The sequence below is a fragment of the Xenopus tropicalis genome, chromosome 2 (assembly GCF_000004195.4).
Source record: "Xenopus tropicalis strain Nigerian chromosome 2, UCB_Xtro_10.0, whole genome shotgun sequence".
Lineage (NCBI taxonomy): Eukaryota > Metazoa > Chordata > Amphibia > Anura > Pipidae > Xenopus > Xenopus tropicalis.
In genome coordinates this window covers 9,987,178-10,009,764 of record NC_030678.2, presented here as the reverse complement: position 1 = coordinate 10,009,764, position 22,587 = coordinate 9,987,178, and the positions used below count along the sequence as shown (strand labels likewise).

The 22,587-nt window shown below is 42.2% G+C and overlaps 1 protein-coding gene and 1 pseudogene across 2 annotated transcripts in view; both read right to left on the bottom strand.

Moving 5' to 3' along the window:
• tmprss2.4 (transmembrane serine protease 2 gene 4) overlaps positions 1–22,587 on the bottom strand; it is a 102,171-nt gene that overhangs the window by 55,367 nt on the left and 24,217 nt on the right. The gene's annotated exons all lie outside the window — the stretch shown is intronic.
• Positions 1–22,587, bottom strand: part of LOC100494624 — a 37,178-nt pseudogene that overhangs the window by 7,680 nt on the left and 6,911 nt on the right.

The window sequence follows — 22,587 nt, the reverse complement described above, 5'->3', positions numbered from 1 at the left end:
TCAGTGATAGGTTGAGCTCTCCATTATCATGCATTGAAGATGGCACTGGGTGCTATTTGTTTTAGGAAAATATGACGGTGCTGGGGAACAGAAGGGGTATATGTCATAGAAATGGTGTGGTTTGGGTGGGGAAGATGTGCCCAACTTGGTAGGAAAATGTAGGGTTTACATGTTCTTCAACCCCTTTATCCCACTGCTATAATATAATGTAGCAGTCAAGATTTATAGCCCAGTTATATCCAGCCAGGCAGGATCGGACAGGGGGTGAAGGGCCCACCGGGGCTCCCGCCCCAGGGGCCCTGCAGGTGCCCCCGCCGGCCGCATCCCCTAACCCCCCACCCCTCTGCAGGGGCCCCCCACCCGACATACTCCCCCAAGCTCGTAAATTTAATGCGTCGGGGGGGAACGGTTGGGCAGGGGTAGCGCCTGCAAGGATCGGGTCTGGGCTGCTGGGGCCCAGTAGAGCCGGGGCCCACCTGGATTTTTCCAGTCCGACCCTGCAGCCAGGTGTCAGTATATCATAATCTCTGTACATGCAATTAACTTTTTTCCCAAAGAAATGAAATCTAGATGAAAATAAAGAAAAGTACAAGGTAAAATATATTTATATATATTATATTATATTATTAAACAGAGCCTTGCAAGATCCCAACCTCTATTACCGACAGAGATCAGCCCTCCTTATGCACCTAAGCCCGCCTACTTTCTCTGCAAAGTGTTTCCATGGGGCAATAGATACCTGTCTTCCCATTTTACGAGGTAGGAAGCCACAATCCGAGTGTTTCATAGAGATCATAAAACGTAGAAATGATTTTATGTTTTTTTTTATTCTAATATAACGTAAACAACAATATCTACACCTTAAAAAAACTACAAAAATAAACTATAATAATTTGAGATGCATATACGTACCCATATACACAGTGAGCTGCAGTCACTATCCACTTGGGGGACCCACCACATAAAAGTCCTGTATTGTACCGTACACTGACTTGCCACGGCCAGTTTCCCAAGTTGGCATAAGTTCCTCCTACTATTCGGCTGGTTACACTGTTGTTAGATACACCACAGCCTGTAGAAAATAGAATAAAACCATATTAGAATGAAGATATATAAGAGAAGGGTACAGTGCTCTCAGTCTTTTTAGAACTACGCAGTTAAACAAAGGCACGGTTTTAGATCTGAGACAGGAAAATAATTAACCTAGAGGATGTAATATTTATTACATCACAAAATGATTACATAAATTAGCCCTACTCATTTCATCAGGGGCATCAGGGTCCTGATGAAGACCACATGGTGGTTGAAACACATAAGGTTAATTTATGCATTCCTCTAGATCAATTATTGCTTTGTATTGAGGGGACTCTTTATGGGTGCCCCCCCCCGAGAATAGCACCTCACCCTTATCTGAGGGTGCGCTATCCACTTCTTTGTTGTGCTGTGAGACAGGAGGTCCCAGAAGGGACAAGTATCCAAGAAGCCCCAGACTAAAGAGAGTCGAAACAGTGAGGTATCTGAGATATCTGAGACCCCATCCTAATAGCTCATCCTAGAGACCAGAGACAAGAGTAGGTTATCTAGCAGAGAGGTCCATTAAGGCATTACCTAGTGTTTGGACCCCACAAGGCACATTGGAAGATAGAGACTCAAGCAAGAGTAGGGTTTGATTGTACCCTGGAACAGCCTCTGGTGGGTGTCATGTCCCTCTAATGCGCATGCACCGGCCCAGGGATTTCGCCAGCAGGAGAGGATTTTTTTAATGGAATTCCACAGGTGAACATATACTCAAGAGGGAAAGTGGAATAAAGTCCAGAAAGCATGACACCTGTAGGAATGGTGCTACCTGACATGTTGAGAAAGCAGGTGGCCGACTCTCTCTCGAGTGAGACCAGGGTACAACAGAGAGCTCTGAGAGGAAGGGGCATTATTATTACTATTGTATTCTTCAAAAGTTCATAAGAAATAAAAAATATGAATACAGGCATAGGATCTGTTATCCAGGAAGCTCTGTGAAAGCCATCTTCCATAGACTCCATTATAAGCAAATAATTCTAATTTTTAAATTATTGGGGGCAGAACAGCCCTATTGGGTTTATTTAATGGTTAAATGATTACCTTTTCTCTGTAATAATAAAACAGTACCTGTACTTGATCCCAATTAAGATATAATTACCCCTTATTGGGGCAGAACAGCCCTATTGGGTTTATTTCATGGTTAAATGATTCCCTTTTCTCTGTAATAATAAAACAGTACCTGTACTTGATCCCAATTAAGATATAATTACCCCTTATTGGGGCAGAACAGCCCTATTGGGTTTATTTCATGGTTAAATGATTCCCTTTTCTCTGTAATAATAAAACAGTACCTGTACTTGATCCCAACTAAGATATAATTACCCCTTATTGGGGCAGAACAGCCCTATTGGGTTTATTTAATGGTTAAATGATTCCCTTTTCTCTGTAATAATAAAACAGTACCTGTACTTGATCCCAACTAAGATATAATTACCCCTTATTGGGGGCAGAACAGCCCTATTGGGTTTATTTAATGGTTAAATGATTCCCTTTTCTCTGTAATAATAAAACAGTACCTGTACTTGATCCCAACTAAGATATAATTACCCCTTATTGGGGGCAGAACAGCCCTATTGGGTTTATTTCATGGTTAAATGATTCCCTTTTCTCTGTAATAATAAAACAGTATCTGTACTTGATCCCAACTAAGATATAATTACCCCTTATTGGGGGCAGAACAGCCCTATTGGGTTTATTTAATGGTTAAATGATTCCCTTTTCTCTGTAATAATAAAACAATACCTTTACTTGATCCCAACTAAGATATAATTACCCCTTATTGGGGACTTAACAGCCCTATTGGGTTTAGTTAATGGTTCTGATTTTTTTGCAGTCCAAATTATGGAAAGACCCCTTATCTGGAAAACCCCAGGTCACCAATATTCTGGATAACAGGTCCTATATCTTTATTAAGATTTCTTCTTCGTCCCTTCCATGTCAGTACGCATGGGCAGTATTGCCCCCACAGCTAGGAGGTAGGACCTATATACCAAAGCCAATCAAAATTAGCCCTTACCTATAAGACCATGTGACTTCCTCCTCACCACTGTTATTTTTTGTCCTACTGAACAGGAGGTAGGATCTCCCTCCTCACCATTTTGTGATTTCACAGTTTGATTTTTCTTTTGTTTTTGTCATTTTATTTATTTATTTTATTTTTTACCTCTGTGTATACATAGAGGGATGATTCCCAGGTAATGGAGAAGATTTTACCTGATGCCCCAATAAGTAAAGTAATCAAACTTTCACCTATTGGGAAGAAATGCAGGTGTGGGCATACCCATGGTCCTAGCCTTGTGCTAAAATAGCCCCCTGCTCTATTCCCATGTATGCACAGTATGTGAACAGCTGCTTAGTGGGAAAGTATACAGGCGTGGGTATTTCCACTTTCCTGCCTGTGATCAATTGAGTCTCCTTTTTCCTATGATGTTTTGAGCCTTTGAAGACATTTCGGACTAAAGGGCCATGGGTATGGATATGGGCTAGTGATAACTAAGCCTGAATCTGGTGAGTATGAATCTTCAGTCTCCACTGTGTGTTTGAAATGCTCAGTGCACTGAGAAGCCTGCATACTAATGAGCTAATTATGTCCCTCAGCTGAAGGCTGTCTGGGTTCTTGTGGGAGTTGCCATGCTGCTGACTACTCACTGCTATCTGGTAAGGTGTAAGTGCTCCTTTAGGGCACTTTGCTATTGATATCTTTAGTGTTTTTACTGTAAGCCTGAGTCCTCTGTGCAGACACAGCAGGTATGGGTGCAGGTATGGGTGCAGGTATGGGTGCAGGTATGGGTGCAGGTATTGGTGCTCGTATGGGTGCTCATTTACACCAGGTGCTTCCAAGACTGTTCTAGGAGTTGCACTGCTGTAGCAGTATGGTATCTCCTTTTCTTACGGGGAGTCTGCACCTTATAACCAGCCTTTCTCCAGGGTTCTGACTGGAGTTTGCATTTTGCCTACAAGCCAATTTTATCCTGTAAGGTGTTTGTGTGCTTCTAGGCCTCCTTGCTATTGCTGTTTCATATTGTTAGCCTTTCTTGGTGAGTCGAGTCTGCCATGCAAACTCTGCAGGTATTGGGGCTCATTATTACACTGGGTACATCCAGACTGGCTGGGAGTTGGACTGCTGTAGTAGTATGGTATCTCCTTTTCTCGCAGGGAGTCTGAACCTTATAACCAACCTTTCCCCACGGTTCTGACTGGAGTTTGCATTTTGCCTACAAGCCAATTTTATCCTGTAAGGTGTTTGTATGCTTCTAGGCCTCCTTGCTATTGCTGTTTCATATTGTTAGCTTTTCTTTGTGAGTCTACCATGCGGACTCTGCAGGTATGGGAGCTCATTATTACACCAGGTGTGCCCAGACTGGCTGGGAGTTGCACTGCTGTAGCAGTATAGTATCTCCTTTTCTCACAGGGAGTCTGCACCTTTTAACCAGTCTTCCTCCAGGGTTCTGACTGGAATTTGCCTTTACCTACAAGCCAGTGTTATCTTGTTAGGTGCTTGTATGCTTCTTGGGCTCCTTGTTATTGCTATTTCATATATGTAGAATTCCTTGTGAGTCAAATCTACTGTGCAGACACAGCAGGTATAGCAGCTCTTATTTCATCAGGGGCTTCCTGGTTTAACTGGGGTTTCTGCTGTGGCAGTGTTGTACCTTTTCCTGCTTATTTTATTTCTGCAGGCCCTGGTTGGGTCTTTGGCTTAAAAGGAAGTTTTTTCCTACCAGGTATGAACAGAGTTGTAGTTCAACAACTCCTTTTTCTTTCTGGTGTGTTTACAGGTATATTTCTGTCTGCTAGCATGATAGGAGCCAACATTGGTAAATGTTTGATTGCTCTGTGACTGTCATTTTGCATGACTGCCGGCTTGTGCTATGACCTTTGCTTACGTGCCTGTTGGTCATTGTCCTGGTTATGGCCTTTGGTCAGCGTGACTGCTGTTCTTGGTCCCTGTTAGCCAGTTTTTTGCTATGTCTCTGGCTTGCATGACTGATGTTCCTTGTTTTGGGCTTTGCCTTGTGTGCCTGACCCTGGCCGTGATTATTGTTTTTGGTTTGCTTGGCCGTTGGTTCTGTCTATGGCCTTTGCCTCACTTGGCTGCAGTTCCTGCTTATGGCCTCGAGCTCATCTGTCTACTGCCTCTGACCCCTGGCATCAGACTTTCTGCTATAGCCTTGGCTTGCTTGGCTGCCGGTCCTTGTCATGGACTTTGCCTTGTGTGCCTGTTGGCCCAGATTACGGTCTTTGGCTTGCTTGGCTGTTGGGTCTGTTTATGGCTTTTGTTGCCCTTGGCTGTGGTTCCGGGTTATGGCCTTTGGCTTGCTTTGCTACTGCCTCTCACCCCTGGCAGCAGAATTTTTGCTATAGGCTTGCCTGCTGGTCCTTGTTTTGGACTCTGGCTTGCTTGCCTGCTGGTCCTTGTTGGCTTGAGTGGCCACTGGTCCTTGGTTTGGCAGTTTTCTTTGCTTGGTCGCTGGCCCTGGTTCTGGCCTTGACTCACTTGGCTGCTTCTTCCATTCTGGCTTTTAGCTCACTTGGCCGCTGGTTCTGTCTTCTGGTTTGCTTGGCCGTTTTTCCCAGTTCTGTCCTTTGGCTTGCTCGGCAGTGGGATCTGATTTTGGCCTTTGGCTTGCTTGCCCATTGGTTCCAGTTTTGACCTTTGGCTCGCTTGGACATTAGTTTAGTCTTTGCCTTGCTTGGTCCATTGGTTCAGACCTTTGGCTCTGGTTTCAGCCTTTTGGCTCTGTTTTGGGCCTTAGTTTACTTGGCCATTGACTCTGGTTTTGGCCATTGGCTCCAGTTTTGACCTTTTGGCTCACTTACCCATTGGTTTTGGCCTTTGGCTGGTGTGACCGTTGGCCCGGTTCTGGTCTTTGGCTTGCTTGGCCATTGGCTCTGATTCTGGCCTTTGGCTTGCTTGGCGCTGGTTCTGGCTTTGGCTTGCTTGGCCGCTTGGCTCTGGTTCTGGCCTTTGGCTTGCTTGGCCACTTGGCTCTGGTTCTGGCCTTTGGCTTGCTTGGCCGCTTGGCTCTGGCCTTTGGCTTGCTTGGCCTTTGGCTCTGGTCCTGGCCTTTTGGCTCAGGTTTTGACCTTTGGCTTGATTGGCCTTTTGGCTTGATTGGCTTTTTGGCTCTGTTTTGGCCTTCAGCTTGCCTGGCCATTGGCTCAGGTTTTGGCCATTGGCTCCAGTTTTGACTTTTTGGCTTGCTTGCCCATTGGTTTTGGCCTTTGGCTTGCTTGGCTGTTGGCTCTGTTTCTGCCCTTTGGCTTGCTTGGCCGTTGGCTCTAGTTCTGGCCTTTGGCTTGCTTGGCGTTTTACCAATTTTGGCCTTTGGTCCTGGTTTGTGGCTCATTTGACCCCGGTTTTAGCCTTGGTTTGCTTGCCAACTTGCCCTGTTTTCTGTCCTTTGGCTCCCAGGGAGACTGGCCCTGGTTAGGAGCTTAGGCTCATAGGATGCTGGCAATTGTTTAGGAGGCTGCCAGTTTTGGTGTGCTCCTTGGCGCAGGTGGCTGCTGGCCTTGGCTTAGTCCTTGGCGTATATGGTTGCCAGTCATGCTGTGGTCCTTGGTGCAGGCATGTGGTTGGCTGCCTTTGATATGGTCTTTGGTTCATGTCATGGTGTGCCTTGGCGCTTGTGGCTGTCTACCTTAGCTGCTTTCTTGGCATGTGTGGGTGCTTGTTTTTCACCTTGTATTCCACTCCTTACTAGCAGTGGCTAGTTTGGGGAGCGGTTTCTTTGCAGTTACAGTATCTGAACAGTCCATCAGTGGTTGCAGAGTCATGTATTGCAAGCATAGCGCTAGTTTTTTTGCTATTGCTTGTGTGTTAGCTATCTTTCACTCTGGGCTCTTGCATGCAGGGATGGCAGCTGGCGTGTTCTCCAGTGCTTTTCTTGACATGTCCACCGCTGCTTTCTGGCAGGGTGTTGGTTTTTCCGCTGGTTGTTTAGCATGCATAGTATATGGCGCTTCTGACTTTCATGCAGGGTGGCTAGATGGTACATTGAGTATGGGCTGGCTGTGCACCAGTCGTTCCATGCATGTTTTCCAGTTGATTCCAGTCATGTTTTACTGGTTAGCTGATCTTCCATCTGCAGGTCGTGTACAGTTCCTAAACCTGGCCCTAACATTGCTGGTTAGGTAGCCTCTCAAGGTTGGTAGCTACAGTGAGTGGTAGGAAGTTGGGTTTCAGCCTGTCATGCTCTGTTACAGGCTGGAGTCCCTAGCTTGTTTGTGCCATAGGGGGGCTTGATGGCTAGTGTGCCCTTTCACTGTTCGTTGCTTCAGATCTGTGCTTGGATTATCTTTGGCTGATCTCTGGGGGTTGTTGAGTTTGACGGCTCTCAACACCAATTTAAGCTGATACCGGTGTGCTTTGGAGCTAGAGGCTTGTGTGTCACAATTATTTTTCTAGGGCCCCAGGTTAGTGCTAAGGATTGGGGGCATAGAGACAGCTCTAGTGGATAATGCATCAGAGTTGTGGTTAACTGGTCGGTTGCTGCGGGGCTGGTAACACCAGTGAACTGCCCAGTGTCAGAGTTATGATTGTGACCATTTTCTTCTTGTTGGCAGAGGATCCTCCCGAGCCGGGCTTGGATGTTTTTGGCAACCGTAGTGTGGAAATCCCTCTGGTCCCTGAGAGGATTCTTGTAGCCGGGAATGGTCCGTTTTTTCTTGTGATGCTTGATTTGTTTTTAGCATCTGTTGATATTATTGTTCCCACCCCTTATATTTTAGGGGCATGGCTTGGTAGATCCCATGCGTACTGACATGGAAGGGACGAAGAAGAAAATGAGAATTTCACTTACCTCTTATCGTAAATTCCATTTCTTCTAGTCCCGACATGTCAGTACGGGGTTTCCCATCCCAATTATTTGCTTCTTGTATTGCTTGGCAAATGTATAACAGTGGTGAGGAGGAAGTCACATGGTCTTATAGGTAAGGGCTAATTTTGATTGGCTTTGGTATATAGGTCCTACCTCCTAGCTGTGGGGGCAATACTGCCCATGCGTACTGACATGTCGGGACTAGAAGAAATGGAATTTACGATAAGAGGTAAGTGAAATTCTCATTTTAGTTTAAACCTTACAGTCAATGTGCTTTTTTGGTTGCTATGGTTAGTAACATAGAGTTATAGAACAGAATTTTCATTTTCATGCCAGAAAGATACAAAACAGGAAAGTTAATAATTTGCAAACCACAAGAAAAAAAAAACACAAAGGCCCAAGGAAAACTGATAAGAAAACACCCATCTAATTGATAATAAAAGAAAAAACTTTTTTTTGTGTTGATGGTCATATTTTAATACTTACTGATACAATGTAAGGAGACCACATTTCCCGATAAACAAAAAGAACTGTAAATAAATATAGACTTTTGTTATTATCTACCTCTCTCTATTTTGTGCAGGTTATTACAGTACTGCCTTACATTATTATATATTTGGAAGTATAGTTATAATAGGAATAGGTTTGCTCAAGGTCTAGTACCCCAAGGCGACCAATCAGATTTTTGCTTTCAAACAGCTGGCCAGGAAATATTACTGACTGCAAGGGGTTATTAGCACTGGCATAAACCTCTTATTACATTATCCACAGAGATGAGAAATAAAACAATATATTATAAGATGGGACACTATAACAGCCATACCTGTTTTGAACACTTGTATAGAATCTGCTTGTCCAGTTTCCATTGTTTAACTTGAAATACCCAACTGGGGAAAATGGGGACATCAAAGTGTTATATCTGTTATAGCTGCTCCTGAAGAAGAAACCAAGCACAGTTGTGTAATTTAATGGAACAGTGGTCCCTATATTAGAGGATATGAGAATAAATGTACAGGTATGGGATCCCTTATCTGGAAACCTGTTATTCAAAAAGCTCCGAAAGTCCTTCTTCCATAGACTCCATTTAAATCAAATAATTCACATTTTTAAAATTAATTTTATTTTTATCTGTAATAATAAAACAGTACCTGTACTTGATCCCAACTAAGATATAATTACCCCTTATTGGGGCAGAACAGCCCTATTGGGTTTATTTAATGGTTAAATGATTCCCTTTTCTCTGTAATAATAAAACAGTACCTGTACTTGATCCCAACTAAGATATAATTACCCCTTATTGGGGGCAGAACAGCCCTATTGGGTTTATTTAATGGTTAAATGATTCCCTTTTCTCTGTAATAATAAAACAGTACTTGTACTTGATCCCAACTAAGATATAATTACCCCTTATTGGGGGCAGAACAGCCCTATTGGGTTTATTTCATGGTTAAATGATTCCCTTTTCTCTGTAATAATAAAACAGTACCTGTACTTGATCCCAACTAAGATATAATTACCCCTTATTGGGGGCAGAACAGCCCTATTGGGTTTATTTCATGGTTAAATGATTCCCTTTTCTCTGTAATAATAAAACAGTACCTGTACTTGATCCCAACTAAGATATAATTACCCCTTATTGGGGGCAGAACAATCCTATTGGGTTTAATTAATGTTTTATTGACTAATGTACGATAGGAGTTCCCGCCTTCCAACATCTCATATGAAAACCAAGAGTATTGATATCCAGTCAGCCCTTTCTTTGCTGTTAAAACAGCTTTTTTCTGCTGCTCTTGGAAGGATTTCTCCTAAATGTTGGCATTTCTTTCTAATCATGTATAAGTGCTTGGGCAGCTTGATATTTGGAAACAGGTCTGGCTCACAGTTGGGGTTCCAATGGGGAACTATCAAGGGTTCAGTTGGGTTGAGATCAGGGCTTTGTGAAGGCCAATCATGTTCATTCACTCTCAGCAAACCCATTCTGTATGGCCTTTACTTTGTGCACAGGGGCACAAAGCCTTCCCCAAACTGTTGCCACATGTTGAGACACAATGTGAAAACTTTCTGACTGCATCTGTATTTCCCCAATGCTTTTACATTCCCTATCTGATCCCCCATGTTCCTCAATGAGGGGGCGACCATATTTGTGCTGCACTAGTTCATTAGCATTAGAAGCTGTAACTGACAGTTTGATAAAAGACAGTCATGTTGGCAAAACCGTTTTGGTTTTGGAACACAAGTAACAATTACATACAAAAGCAGCCCTATCAGTGAAAAACTATCAACATGATCTATAGGGAACTTTTAATGTACATTCATATTTGGAAGAGTAGTTTTTTAGTGTCAGTATCACTTAACTCTATACTTGAGCTCTTCTCTAGATGGCACCAACCATTAAAGTCGGCCTGTAGCGGGAAAGCCCCCTTCAGGAGCATATAAAAGGGAGCGCATTAGCCAGACACTTACCCGTTGTAGCCAAAGTCCCGGAGGCAAACCTCCCATAGGCATCAGTCCAGTTATCAGCGCACACAGGCAGCCATGCTGACTTTAATGTAGAATAGACCTGCAGTTGGGAGTCTGCTCCATATAATCGCACTGGGGGAGAAAGTAGGTTTGTTTCATACAGAATGTCCTGTTACTAACAAATGAACTGCAATGAAAGATTTAGCATTAGACTCTATGGTAAGATCTGGAATTAAATCAAAGGAAAGCAGAGCCTAACTATCTTTTAAGAATTAGAATATTCAATAGAGTTGTGTAATTGAGACCTGGTCCCATTTTTCCCTATATAACATGTTTTGTTTTTTTTAAAAATATTGATGGCATTTTCTTTTTTACATTATTTAAATTATTATTTAGGTAGCCAATCTACATATAGACCTGGGTAACATCTGCCCATCGTTACTCACCACAGGAGGTCTCATCTTCCCCATTAGGGCACTGGGACACCCCATCACACCATTGGGAAGACAGGACACAACTTACTGATGAACCGCATCTCTTTTCACAATAAGCCGGTAATGAGGGTGTTGTAACTATAAATAAATAACAATAAATATATATATATAATTCATAGTAGACAGTGTCAAATCTAATGTTACTGTACTTGCTTGTTGCATGGGAAAGTTTACCATATAAAAATATTAGCACTCAGTGGACTTTAGTGCATTGTGAATTCTGTAAACCAGACTTTAATACGCACAAAGGTACAAAGTAGTAATGGTGTTACACAGCAAGAAAATGCATCTGTGCTATTTGGCCCTCACTGTAGGAACTTGAATTATGGTTTCCACACCTTCTGGGTTTAAGCCCCCAAATATAATCCACTTTATGGTCAGGGGCCCCTTTATATTAAACCTGTGTATGAATCATCCTGCTGTGATTTCAGGTCTATATTTGACACTAACGATGAGTGAAACTGTTCCGTTTAGCTTTGGGGAAAAATTGTGAAATGGCAAAAAAATGTGCGAAATGCGGCTACCACACAAATTTACACAAATTGACACGCGCAACAATTTTTCCAAGGGTATATTTTGCCACCCATTTCACAAATTAATCCTCCAGTGGCGAAAAATGAAAAGACTGGGGTACATCACTTTCACAAAGCACGCAACTCCCTACCCCTCTCATCCCAAACCCTCAGCTCCATTGCTAGATTTCCTATGGAGATCCACACCGGAGACTGGGGGCATTTTTTTTAATTAAAATATAGGCTCCTGAGGAGTGCCCCTCAAAACCGAGGGGGTCAGTATTCCCTAGGTCACCTCGGGCGGCACTACTTATCAAAACGACCCTGGCTATCAAGTCTACAGGGCAGTGGGACATTAGCAATGAATGCCTGCAGAAGGATGAACCCCAGAGTTCTAGTGTCTGTAGAGGGCTGGACCTCAAAGTTCTAGTGTCTGTAGAGGGCTGGACCTCAAAGTTCTAGTGTCTGTAGAGAGCTTAACCCCAAAGTTCTAGTGACTGTAGAGAGCTGGACCCCAAAGTTCTAGTGTCTATAGAGGGCTGAACCCCAAAGTTCTAGTGACTGTAGAGGGCTGGAAACCAAAGTTCTATTTTCTGTAGAGGGCTGGACCTCAAAGTTCTAGTGACTGTAGAGGGCTGGAAACCAAAGTTCTATTTTCTGTAGAGGGCTGGACCCCAAAGTTCTAGTGTTAATTGGAAGCCTACAGAAGGCTCTGTTCGGCAATTACACTGGGTTTTTATGCAATCAACACTTGCCTCCTAACCAGAAATTCAAAAAAATAAACACCTGCTTTGAGGCCACTGGGAGCAACATCCAAAGGGTTTGGGAGCAACATGTTTCTCACGAGCTTCTGGTTGGGGATCACTGCCTTATGCCATACAGTAAATGCTATCCATGAATCATTCCTTACCGCAATTCAGCTCATCATCTCCATAAAGGCATTGTCGTATACCGTCACATATCTGGTTGGCGTAGATGCACGTGTAATAATACAGAAAACCTAAACAATACATTTTGCAGGTTGGAGCACTTGATGTTGTTGTGGTTGCTGTGAATGTAAATACAAAAACAATCCTCTGTAAAACATTTATGGAAAACAAACTTTTTATTATATAATGAATGAAGTAACCCTAATTGCACAATATAAAGATACTAGAAGTTATCGAGGAGTTCCACAGCCACGAAATCGAAGGTTGAGTGCTTTTATACAGGTCATGGTACTCTGAGAGTGAATAGCACTGTTACATAATGGATTGATTTTCTCTCAGGGTTCTGTGATTTAGTATTTTCAGTATTTAAAGGTGTTGGAAACCCAATTACACTGTCCCACTGCGCCCCCTAGTTTTGCTATAGAAGTTGCTGCAAAACGTAATTATAGATGCAAGAAAATTCACCAATGAGAATTCTACTGAGCAAAAGCTTCATTATAAATGCAAAATAATTGACCAATGAGAATGCTGATTCCCAGCACTGTGTCAGGCCCCTTGCTGGTACCTTACATATAGAGATAATGATGGCATTTTCCCGTCATTATATGGCACAGGAATCAGACATGGGGATAAAGGGACAGACTTGTTCAGTGCTGGGAAACTGTGCTTATTGCTCCCAACTCCAATTGCAGGAACAGAGAACAGGGAGCCGGATTTACTCACATCAGCTGGGATTCTCATTGGGGGATTTCTTGCATTTTAATGCAGCCGCCGGCCCTTGAGATTTCTGGGAAAGTTTAGAAAAAATATTGAGAACCAAAATCTCCTGAGAATTTTGTTAACATGATAAAAGCCCTACATCAGGGGTTGGCATACTTTTTTGGTACATGCCCCACTTGAATGTTCAACCTCTAGCCAGGGGCCACTTTGAAGGTAAGGGCGTTTTAACTTATAAAATGAATACTGCTATATAGTGGTGACTGAATCTGTCCCATTACGCTTCACCGGAAAATTAGCAAATCTTTATATAGATTTGTGAAACTGTGAAAATATCACACGTCAAAAAAAAAGTTGCATGCCATTTTTTTTTTACACACGCGACAATTTGATTTGCCGTGGGCAACAATTTTTTGCCACGAATCCTCAACTGGAGAATTATTTCACCCATCACTACTTCTATAGAAAAATATTAGTATATCAGTCATTCGCTCATAGTTTCAAGAATATATAGGAGAGCAAACACAAAGTCATTCCTAAGCTCAACCTAACTTGACATTCAAGCTCAGCTTTTAGGTGCAGCTAGGAGAGCCAATGGCCATTGTCCCTAGTTCTCGCCCTATGGCCTTCAGGCTGTGCCTATTGCCCTGCTCCCCAAGGGGTGGCAACTACATAATTTGGGAACCACTGCCCTACAGGTACATCATAAAGGCCTATTATTGCAAAGCAAACTTGGTCTACAACTAAGGATGAACAATTTGTCCCATTTCGCTTTGCCAAAAACAATTGGCAAAAGGACAGGAAAATTGGCGAAACGGTGGAAAATCTGCAAAATGCGGTCGGCATCGGTTTTTGACACAACCACACCTATTTTGCTGCGACCACGCCCCCTTTTGCATCACTATCTACAACTCTATCCATCACAACCTCAATTTACCCTCTGTGAGAAGTAGAGTAACAACAATGATGTTTCTATACCCATATAATGAAGAGGAAGAGAAGGAGCAATGATCAGTGTTGGGTACTTCCATTAGAGAACCCCAATGTGCATATATAAACATACTTTTGGTATTGGGCACCATATAGGCCACCACTACATGGGTAATGTCCATAAAATGATCTGCTCCGAAGAGCAATACTGCTGTTTTGTACCAGAATTCAATATAAGCGGAAACTGGGCTTTGTGTAATTCTGTAGACGATACAGACTGAACTTTAATGGAGGAGAACATTTTAAAATCCTTTAGCGATACTTTCCCTAAAAACTGACTAAATGGTAGTTTGGAAATAGTTTGTTACTTTTAATGCTATTCAGTAATGTTTTCTTACCACAATTCAATTCATCATCTCCATAAGCGCAGTCCTGTACCCCATTACATATCTGGTAGGCATGGATACACGTGTATGTGTAGCTGCAGTACATCTGGCAGGTTGGTGTGCTTGGGGTTGTAGTGGCTGTAAGAAATGAGAATAAAATCTCTTAATACCATTTATTATCAGCCCTACTAAATACTTTATAAACTGAATGACACACTGAGAGCTTTTCTGCTGCTACTCGTAATATTAACTCATGAAATGTCTAGGAAAATTCTCATTCATCCAGGCCCTGATATACAGTATCTAGTAGAGTTAAGCCTAAAGCAACTGGACTTCATGAATTGCCTTGAAAACGTTTCACCCCTCATCCGAGGGCTTCTTCAGTTCAAGTAAGGCAAGCTTTGCATAATGCCAAAACCTTGTTTATGTGATAGAATGGACCAGAGTACCAGATGCCCATGCACTGGCTACACAATTAGATGGAGAGGAGAGAGGGGGAATGTGAGTGCTGAATGGAAAGTGAAAGTATTTGTCTGCCCCACCTCTATCCCTAAGGCACACAGGGCTAAGGCATAGATGCGGGGCAGGTAATATATGATTGACAGCTGGGATTTTTAAATGTCTTTACAATGGGTATGGATGTGTTAATAAAAAAATAAATCTGGGTTTCATGTTTAATTTGAAAAGGACTTTCATTATACAGCTCTTTATGTCTGGGTGACCGGGCCCCTGTAAAGGGGAAATATCATGTGAAAAAAATTTAATGTAAAAGTCATCATACTGAGATAAGAAATTTTCTAAATATAATCAGTAATTCTCACCTGTTTGTAAGATAACTAAGTTATTCCCCACACATTTAATGCTATTCAGTACTGATATCTTACCGCAATTTCTTTCATCATCCCCATAAGCGCAGTCCTGTACCCCATTACATATCTGGTAGGCATGGATACATGTGTATGTGTAGCTGCAGTACATCTGGCAGGGGCTTGGGGTTGTAGTGGCTGTAAAAATCTCTTCATACCATTTACTGAAAAATTTTAATTATTATCTCTATGAAGATTCTCATTCATCCAGGTCATGATATACAGTATCTAGTAGAATTAAGTCTAAAACATGTTGGTCTATGCTGTCCAGTGTAGTGAAGAGTGCTCAGACTTATACATTGGGGAGACAAAACAACCTCTCTGTAAGAGAATGGCCCAACATAGGCGGGCAAACTCCTCAGGACAAGACTCAGTGGTCTATCTACACCTCAAAGAAAAAGGTCACTCTTTTGAGGACCGTAACATGCATATTTTGGGCCGAGAGGACAGATGGTTTGAAATAGGTGTGAAATAGGCCATTTATGCCAACCTGGAAAAACCATCCCTGAACAGAGGAGGGGGCCTGCGACACCGCTTGTCATCGACATACAATCCCGCGTTGACATCCTTACCCCGGTGGTTTCACAACAGTTCACACTTCCAGTCATGTACTTTGAAGGATTAACACCTTCATCAGTGAGAATCATGGTACCATTGTGATTGGATCATACCTTCTTACACCTGTCAGTTTCAGCCAACACCTAACTGAACAAGTTCAATGGAACCATTGTGATTGGATGCCTGTGACTGTACTGCCCTCAAGGGTTTAAATACCGGGAAATTCCCTACCAGTCATTTTAGACTTAATTCTATTAGATACTGTATTATTTATTATCAGCCCTACTAAAGACTTTATAAACTGAATGTCACACTGAGAGCTTTTCTGCTGCTACTCATAATATTAACTCATAAAAATGTCTATGAAGATTCTCATTCATCCAGGCCCTGATATACAGTATCTAGTAGAGTTACGTCTAAAGCAGCTGGACTTCAATATGTTTCACCATTCATTCATACTATTATTGGGAGAAAGTCTGATAGTTTGTGGGAGCGAATTCCAGAGAAGGGGGGCAGCTTTTGCAAAGTCTTGAATGCGAGCGTGTGAGGAGGGAATGAGAGAGGAGTTGGGGGGCAGGTCAGTAGAGGAGCGTAACAAGCGGGTTGGATGGTACCTAGAGATAAGTTCAGAGATGTAGGGTGGGGCAGAGTTATGAACTGCTTTAAATGTGAGAGTCATTAGTTTGAATTTTATCCTGGATGGTAGGGGAAGCCAGTGCAGGGATTGGCAGAGTGGCATGGCAGGGGGACTGGCAGAGCGGCACGGCAGAGGGACTGGCAGAGCGGCACGGCAGGGGGACTGGCAGAGTGGCATGGCAGGGGGATTGGCAGAGTGGCACGGCAGAGGGACTGGCAGAGTGGCACGGCAGGGGGATTGGCAGAGTGGCACGGCAGAGGGATTGGCAGAGCGGCACGGCAGAGGGATTGGCAGAGCGGCACGGCAGAGGGATTGGCAGAGCGGCACGGCAGAGGGATTGGCAGAGCGGCACGGCAGGGGGATTGGCAGAGTGGCACGGCAGAGGGACTGGCAGAGCGGCACGGCAGAGGGATTGGCAGAGTGGCACGGCAGAGGAGGAGCGGTTGGAGAGGTGTATGAGCCTGGCAGCAGTATTCATTATGGACTGAAGAGGGGACAGGCTTTGGAGGGGAAGGCCAATTAATAGGGAGTTACAGTAGTCCAGGTGAGATATTATAAGATAGTGAATAAGACTTTTGGCAGCATCTTGGGTGATAAATGATCGTATTTTGGAAATATTTCTTAGGTGAAAGTGACAGGATTTGATAAGTGACTGGATATTCATCCAAGGGCTTCTTCTTTTCAACTAAAATAACTAAGTTATTCTTCCTCGTCCTCCTCTCAGTATCTCTCTCTCTTTATATTTTCTTTCCATGCAGGAGTCGGGAGTCTCACTTTGATTTCTAATTAGGTCTAATGCAGCCTTCGGGGTGCTGCTTTTGCACTCGGATGAGGGGTGAAAGGTTTTTAAGAAAACTCAGAAAGTTCAGTTGCTTTAGACTGAATTCTACTAGTTAACTTATCTAATGTATCTTTTAAAGGAGACCTGTCACCCTATGAAATAATTCCAAATTTATTTCTGTTGTGTTTGTCAAGCAAAATAAACTTAACAGCATATAAACAATTTAATATAAGATGCTATGCATTACTGATATCTTACCGCAATTTCTTTCATCATCCCCATAAGCGCAGTCCTGTACCCCATTACATATCTGGTAGGCATGGATACACGTGTATGTGTAGCTGCAGTACATCTGGCAGATCAGTATGCTTGGGGTTGTAGTGGCTGTAAAAAAAGAGAAAAGAGAATGTACTTGTACCCCTTTTCTCTGTAATGTGCTGCATGAAATGATGGTACTATATATGTATAAATAATATTCAACTGATTAGCCCCTCCCACCAAAAAAATATTACAGAGTACACATCACACTTTCCATGGAAAATGTTCAGATTTGAACTGAGATTTAAAAATCACGTAGCTGATTTTTCTGGTCATAAGTATTTACCCTAAACTTCACCCTAAATGGCCTTCAGGCTACCACTCCCATGTACAATACAAAGACCTCCCCCACAATTTAGAAAATGTCCCAACCTCGCCCTTGTGTTTATTTGAACAAATACTGGCTGCAAATTCAGTTTTCTTTGAATAAACGAGCAATGATAACACACTGACTTATCATACCTATTGCCATGACAGATTTTTCAGACCAGTAGCCATTTGGATTAGGTCAGATATTGTCTCAACAAATGGATAAGCAGGTTTTCCCAGTAAATTTCTGCTTTGGGAAGCCAGGGAAATTAACAAATGTCCCTCCATTACACACCAAAAATGAATACCCCAGGCACTCAGCTATCAAGTCTACAGGAAAGTGGGGCATTAGCAATAAATGTCTGTAGAGGGCTGGGCCCTAAAGTTCTAGTGCCTGTAGAGTATTGGATTCTTTTGAATAAGTCAATGAGGAACACAACAACCCAGGCTTACAATCGTAGCTGCTGATGAATGCAACTTTAAGTTAGCATTTAAAGTTCCATGATCTCAGTTCCATGACAAGTTTGACTTGTTCTCTGTAATATTGTTTGGCTAGAGGGAGGGGCCAATATGTTGATGATATTATTTATATAGTGCCATAATTTCATGCAGCACATTATAGAGTAAAGGGGTACAAATACAGGACCAAATTGTTAATCTATACATATAAGGCCTCACCAGAGACCTATAAAGAGATCCTTCTCAATTAAGGATCCCCCCAACACACTACCATTTAGTGTATAACTCACATTTATATTACTTCTAAGGGCATACCTTTGCACTTTTCAACATTAAACCCCATTTTACAGTTTGCTGCCCAGTTTTCCAATTTTGCCAAATCGCTCTGCAAAGCGGCAGCATCCTGCATGGAACTTATAGTTTTGCACAATTAATTATTGTCCACAAAAATAGAAACAGTACTGTCTATGCCCCCCTCCAGGTCATTAATGAACAAGTTAAAAAGCAAAGGACCAAGGACTGACCCCTGTGGTCCAATTAGAAAATATGTCTATCCTTCAGCCAGTTCTCTAACCAAGTAAAAATATTACTGTATGTTCAAATATTCCTCAATTTGATCATTACACTTCTGTGAGGTACTGTATCAAATGCTTTAGCAAAATCCAAGTAAATGACATCCACTGTCATTCCAGCATCAAGGTTCCTGCTCACCTCCTCATAAAAGGCAATTAAATTAGTCTGGCAAGATCTGTTACACATAAGAACATGCTGGCACAAACTTTTAGCATTGTGATTTGCAATGTATTCAAGTACCCTATCCCTTATTACACCTTTTAAAAGCTTTCCTACAATTGATGTCAGACTAACAGGCCTATAGGTTTCAGGCTAAGAATAATGGAACCACATTAGCTTCCAACTAACAAAGCACAAATATCACAATATGCTTTTGCTTTCTGGTGCCTCTCTGTAAGCTGATCAACCACTTTTTCTATCACCTTTAGAAACAGCAGCTTTTGAGCGGTGAGAAGGAGAAATCTTGTCCCTTGTGACATAAGTCTTTATACAGGACTGCAGTTGGTACCTTCTCTAGGAGTATTCCTCCAATTAAGTTTCCAGCGATCTTTGATTTCTTTATGGTGGTTTTTGCTATCTTTATAGCAGCTTCAGCTTTACCATTGGACTGACTGTGATAGGAAACAAGGCAAGGTGTTGAAATCCCCAATTTTAGGAAAAATGGGTGAACTTATTGATATATTGTGGTCCATTGTGGTCCAGGTATCCCATGATGACTAAAATGCATTTTACAGCATTCGATTATGATTTTAAAGGTGGTATCAGAAATTGTATCTGGCAATTTACTCCATGGTAGAGTAGGGAGTTTGGGTGTCATCAGTGGTTCCTTTGTCTGTTTGTTGAGGTATTTATTGCTGGTGTTAAGACTTTATTGCCTCAATTATCTCATATGTCACCAGAATAGCACATCTTTGGCCTTGTGAAGGTATGCAACTATGCCCAGATGACTTGAATGACTTGCTATCGTATCTTGGTGCAAATTCTAGGTCATGATGACTCTGTGTCCTTTATACATAATACCATTCTGTATAGTGGTTTCATCTCGAAAACCCCAGCAGTCCTTGATGGGGTCTTCAAATGGGTACCCCTTCTGTCTGATCAGGTCATTCAGCTAGAACAGTGCCCTTTAATAACTGTGAGGCTTTACCTTGTTCATTATGGTGTTGTATCTGTTGTAGAGGTACAGTATGTCAGATTCTCTTAAATATGTTTTAGCTCTTCTGCATAGATGAAGAATAAATAGTCAGGTTTCAATTGGACTTTGGTTAATGGTGCTGGTCAGAAAGTCTGTAATGCTTTTTTATAACTCACATTTAGTGTCACGATCTCCCTGAGGAGATGCCATGGAGTACCAGGAAGGTGGGAGCCTGAAGACTGGGTAACCTGGAGTGTAACCATAGATCACAGAACTGGTGTCAGAGGCCATGATGATAATGAAGAACTTTAATAACTAGTGACGTAACAGTGCACACAATGGAAATACACACTGCATATATAACACGGCAGGCAGAGGCGGAATCCAAAACAGGCAAAAGGTCAGGGCAAGCGGCAGTCAAGCAAAGTCGAGGACAGGCCAAGGTCAAAACCGGGAAATCAAGGCAGAACTAGGAAGGGCACCAGAGAACAGGAACAAGGCAGAAAGCAGGATCAGGACAAGGAACTGGAGCTTGGAACCAGCAAGAACAAGAATAGACACAGGAACAGGGAACACGGAGGCAGGGTCACAAGAAACAATTAATGACCAAGCAAGGGGCAATGGTCAAGAAAAGGCTTAAAAAGGGTGAAGATTAGGAGATGGGAAACACATGAGGTTAATGAGGTGGGTGGAGGAAAGGGAGCAGCCAGAAAGTAGAAGACAGACAAGAGAAGAATTAAACAGAGACAGCCCAAAATGACTACAGTGGCTACAGAGGCAAATGCATGCTGCCAGGAACACCCCAAGTGGTGTTCGGATCCTGGCTGATCCTGACATTTAGATTATAATTTGCTTTTTTTGACTCCTAGTAGAGGTTTCCTGAAAATATTTTAGTGGCTTGTGGTTAGACTAAATGTTGATTAGGTTTTTCCCATGTAAATACTGATTTTTGAACGCCAAACGTGATAGCCAGACATTCCTTTTTCATCTGTGCATTTCTTTGCTCTGTTGGAGACAGTGTGCATTATAAAGGCAACAGGTTGGATTTGTTGCAATAAAGTTGCTCCTAGTCCCTTTTCACTGACATCGCATTGTACTGTCACGTCATAGTATCGTAGGATGGTTGTGCAGTTTTTTTATTTGCTTCATAGATTTGTCATGGCTGGATTGCCAGACCTATATACTGTATGGGGCTGATTTACTTACCCACGAACGGGTCGAATGGAGTCCGATTGCGTTTTTTTCGTAATGATCGGTACTTTGCGATTTTTTCGTATGTTTTGCGATTTTTTCGGATTCTTTACGAATTTTTCGGATCCAATATGATTTTTGCGTAAAAACGCGAGTTTTCCTATCCATTACAAAAGTTGCGTAAAAAGTTGCGCAATTTGCGTAGCGTTAAAACTTACGCGAAAAATGCGCAACTTTTCGCGTAAGTTTTAACGCTACGCAAAATGCGCAACTTTTTACGCAACTTTCGTAATGGATACGAAAAACTCGCGTTTTTACGCAAAAATCGTATTGGATCCGAAAAATTCGTACAGAATCCGAAAAAGTCGCAAAATATTCGTTTTCAAGTCGGAACTTTTCCAATTCGGGTCGGATTCGTGGGTTAGTAAATCAGCCCCTATTTGTCTGTCAGCCTTCTTAATGGTTACGTCAGACAAGTGTGGTAGGAATTTGGATAAGTAGTTTACAAATCCTAACATTCTTCAACTGATAGAACATTCTCTGGCTTTGACATCTTCAAAATTGCTTTTACTTTGTCCGGATCTGGGTGTAAACCCTTAGCTATCAGTAGATGCACCATGTATGGCACTGATGATAGTCTCAGTCTTAGCTTCTGTTTGTTTTACTTTAGGTTCAGCTTTCTGGCTCTTTCTAAGAGTCCAATCAGATTTTTGTCATGATCCACTGTGGCTTCCTCTGTGGTGTCTCCACAACTATCCACCAACATATCATCAGCAATAACCTCCACTCCTGGCAGACCTTCTACTGCTCTATGTTGTCTATCCCAGTAGGATCCAGAAAAGGTTTTTAAAGAATAGGTTTAATGACTGAATGTTTGAATGAGTGTGGGAATGTGTGAGTAGAGAGAGAGAGAGGTGATGAATGAATGAATAAAAATCGGTAAAAGGGGAGGAATGAGATGAGGGGGAATAGGAAAAAGAGAGAAGGTAGTACGATGACATTTAGAGTTAATGAGAGAAGAATGGTGTCTCTCTTAGAGTGGAAAAGGATGCAAGACAAGTAGCAGCTGAGGGAACTGATGCTATTATAGTTTCCCTTTGGTTTGACCTTATTTTCTTTTTTCTTATTTTTTTAATTTTGTCTAGGAAATAACTAGCAAAGGTTGGGTAGGTTGATGTAAGTGTTAAAATCTGCAAATTTTTCCATAAAATGTGTTTTCGGTGGGAATCAGGGGCTAATCTGTTGATATAATGCATAGAAAAATAACAAATTCCATAGAATTTGTTATTTTTCTATGCATTATATCAACTGATATAATGACATGAGGCTTGCCTTAGGCCATACAGTAAATGCTATCCATGAATCATTCCTTACCGCAATTCAGCTCATCATCTCCATTAAGGCATTGTCGTATACCGTCACATATCTGGT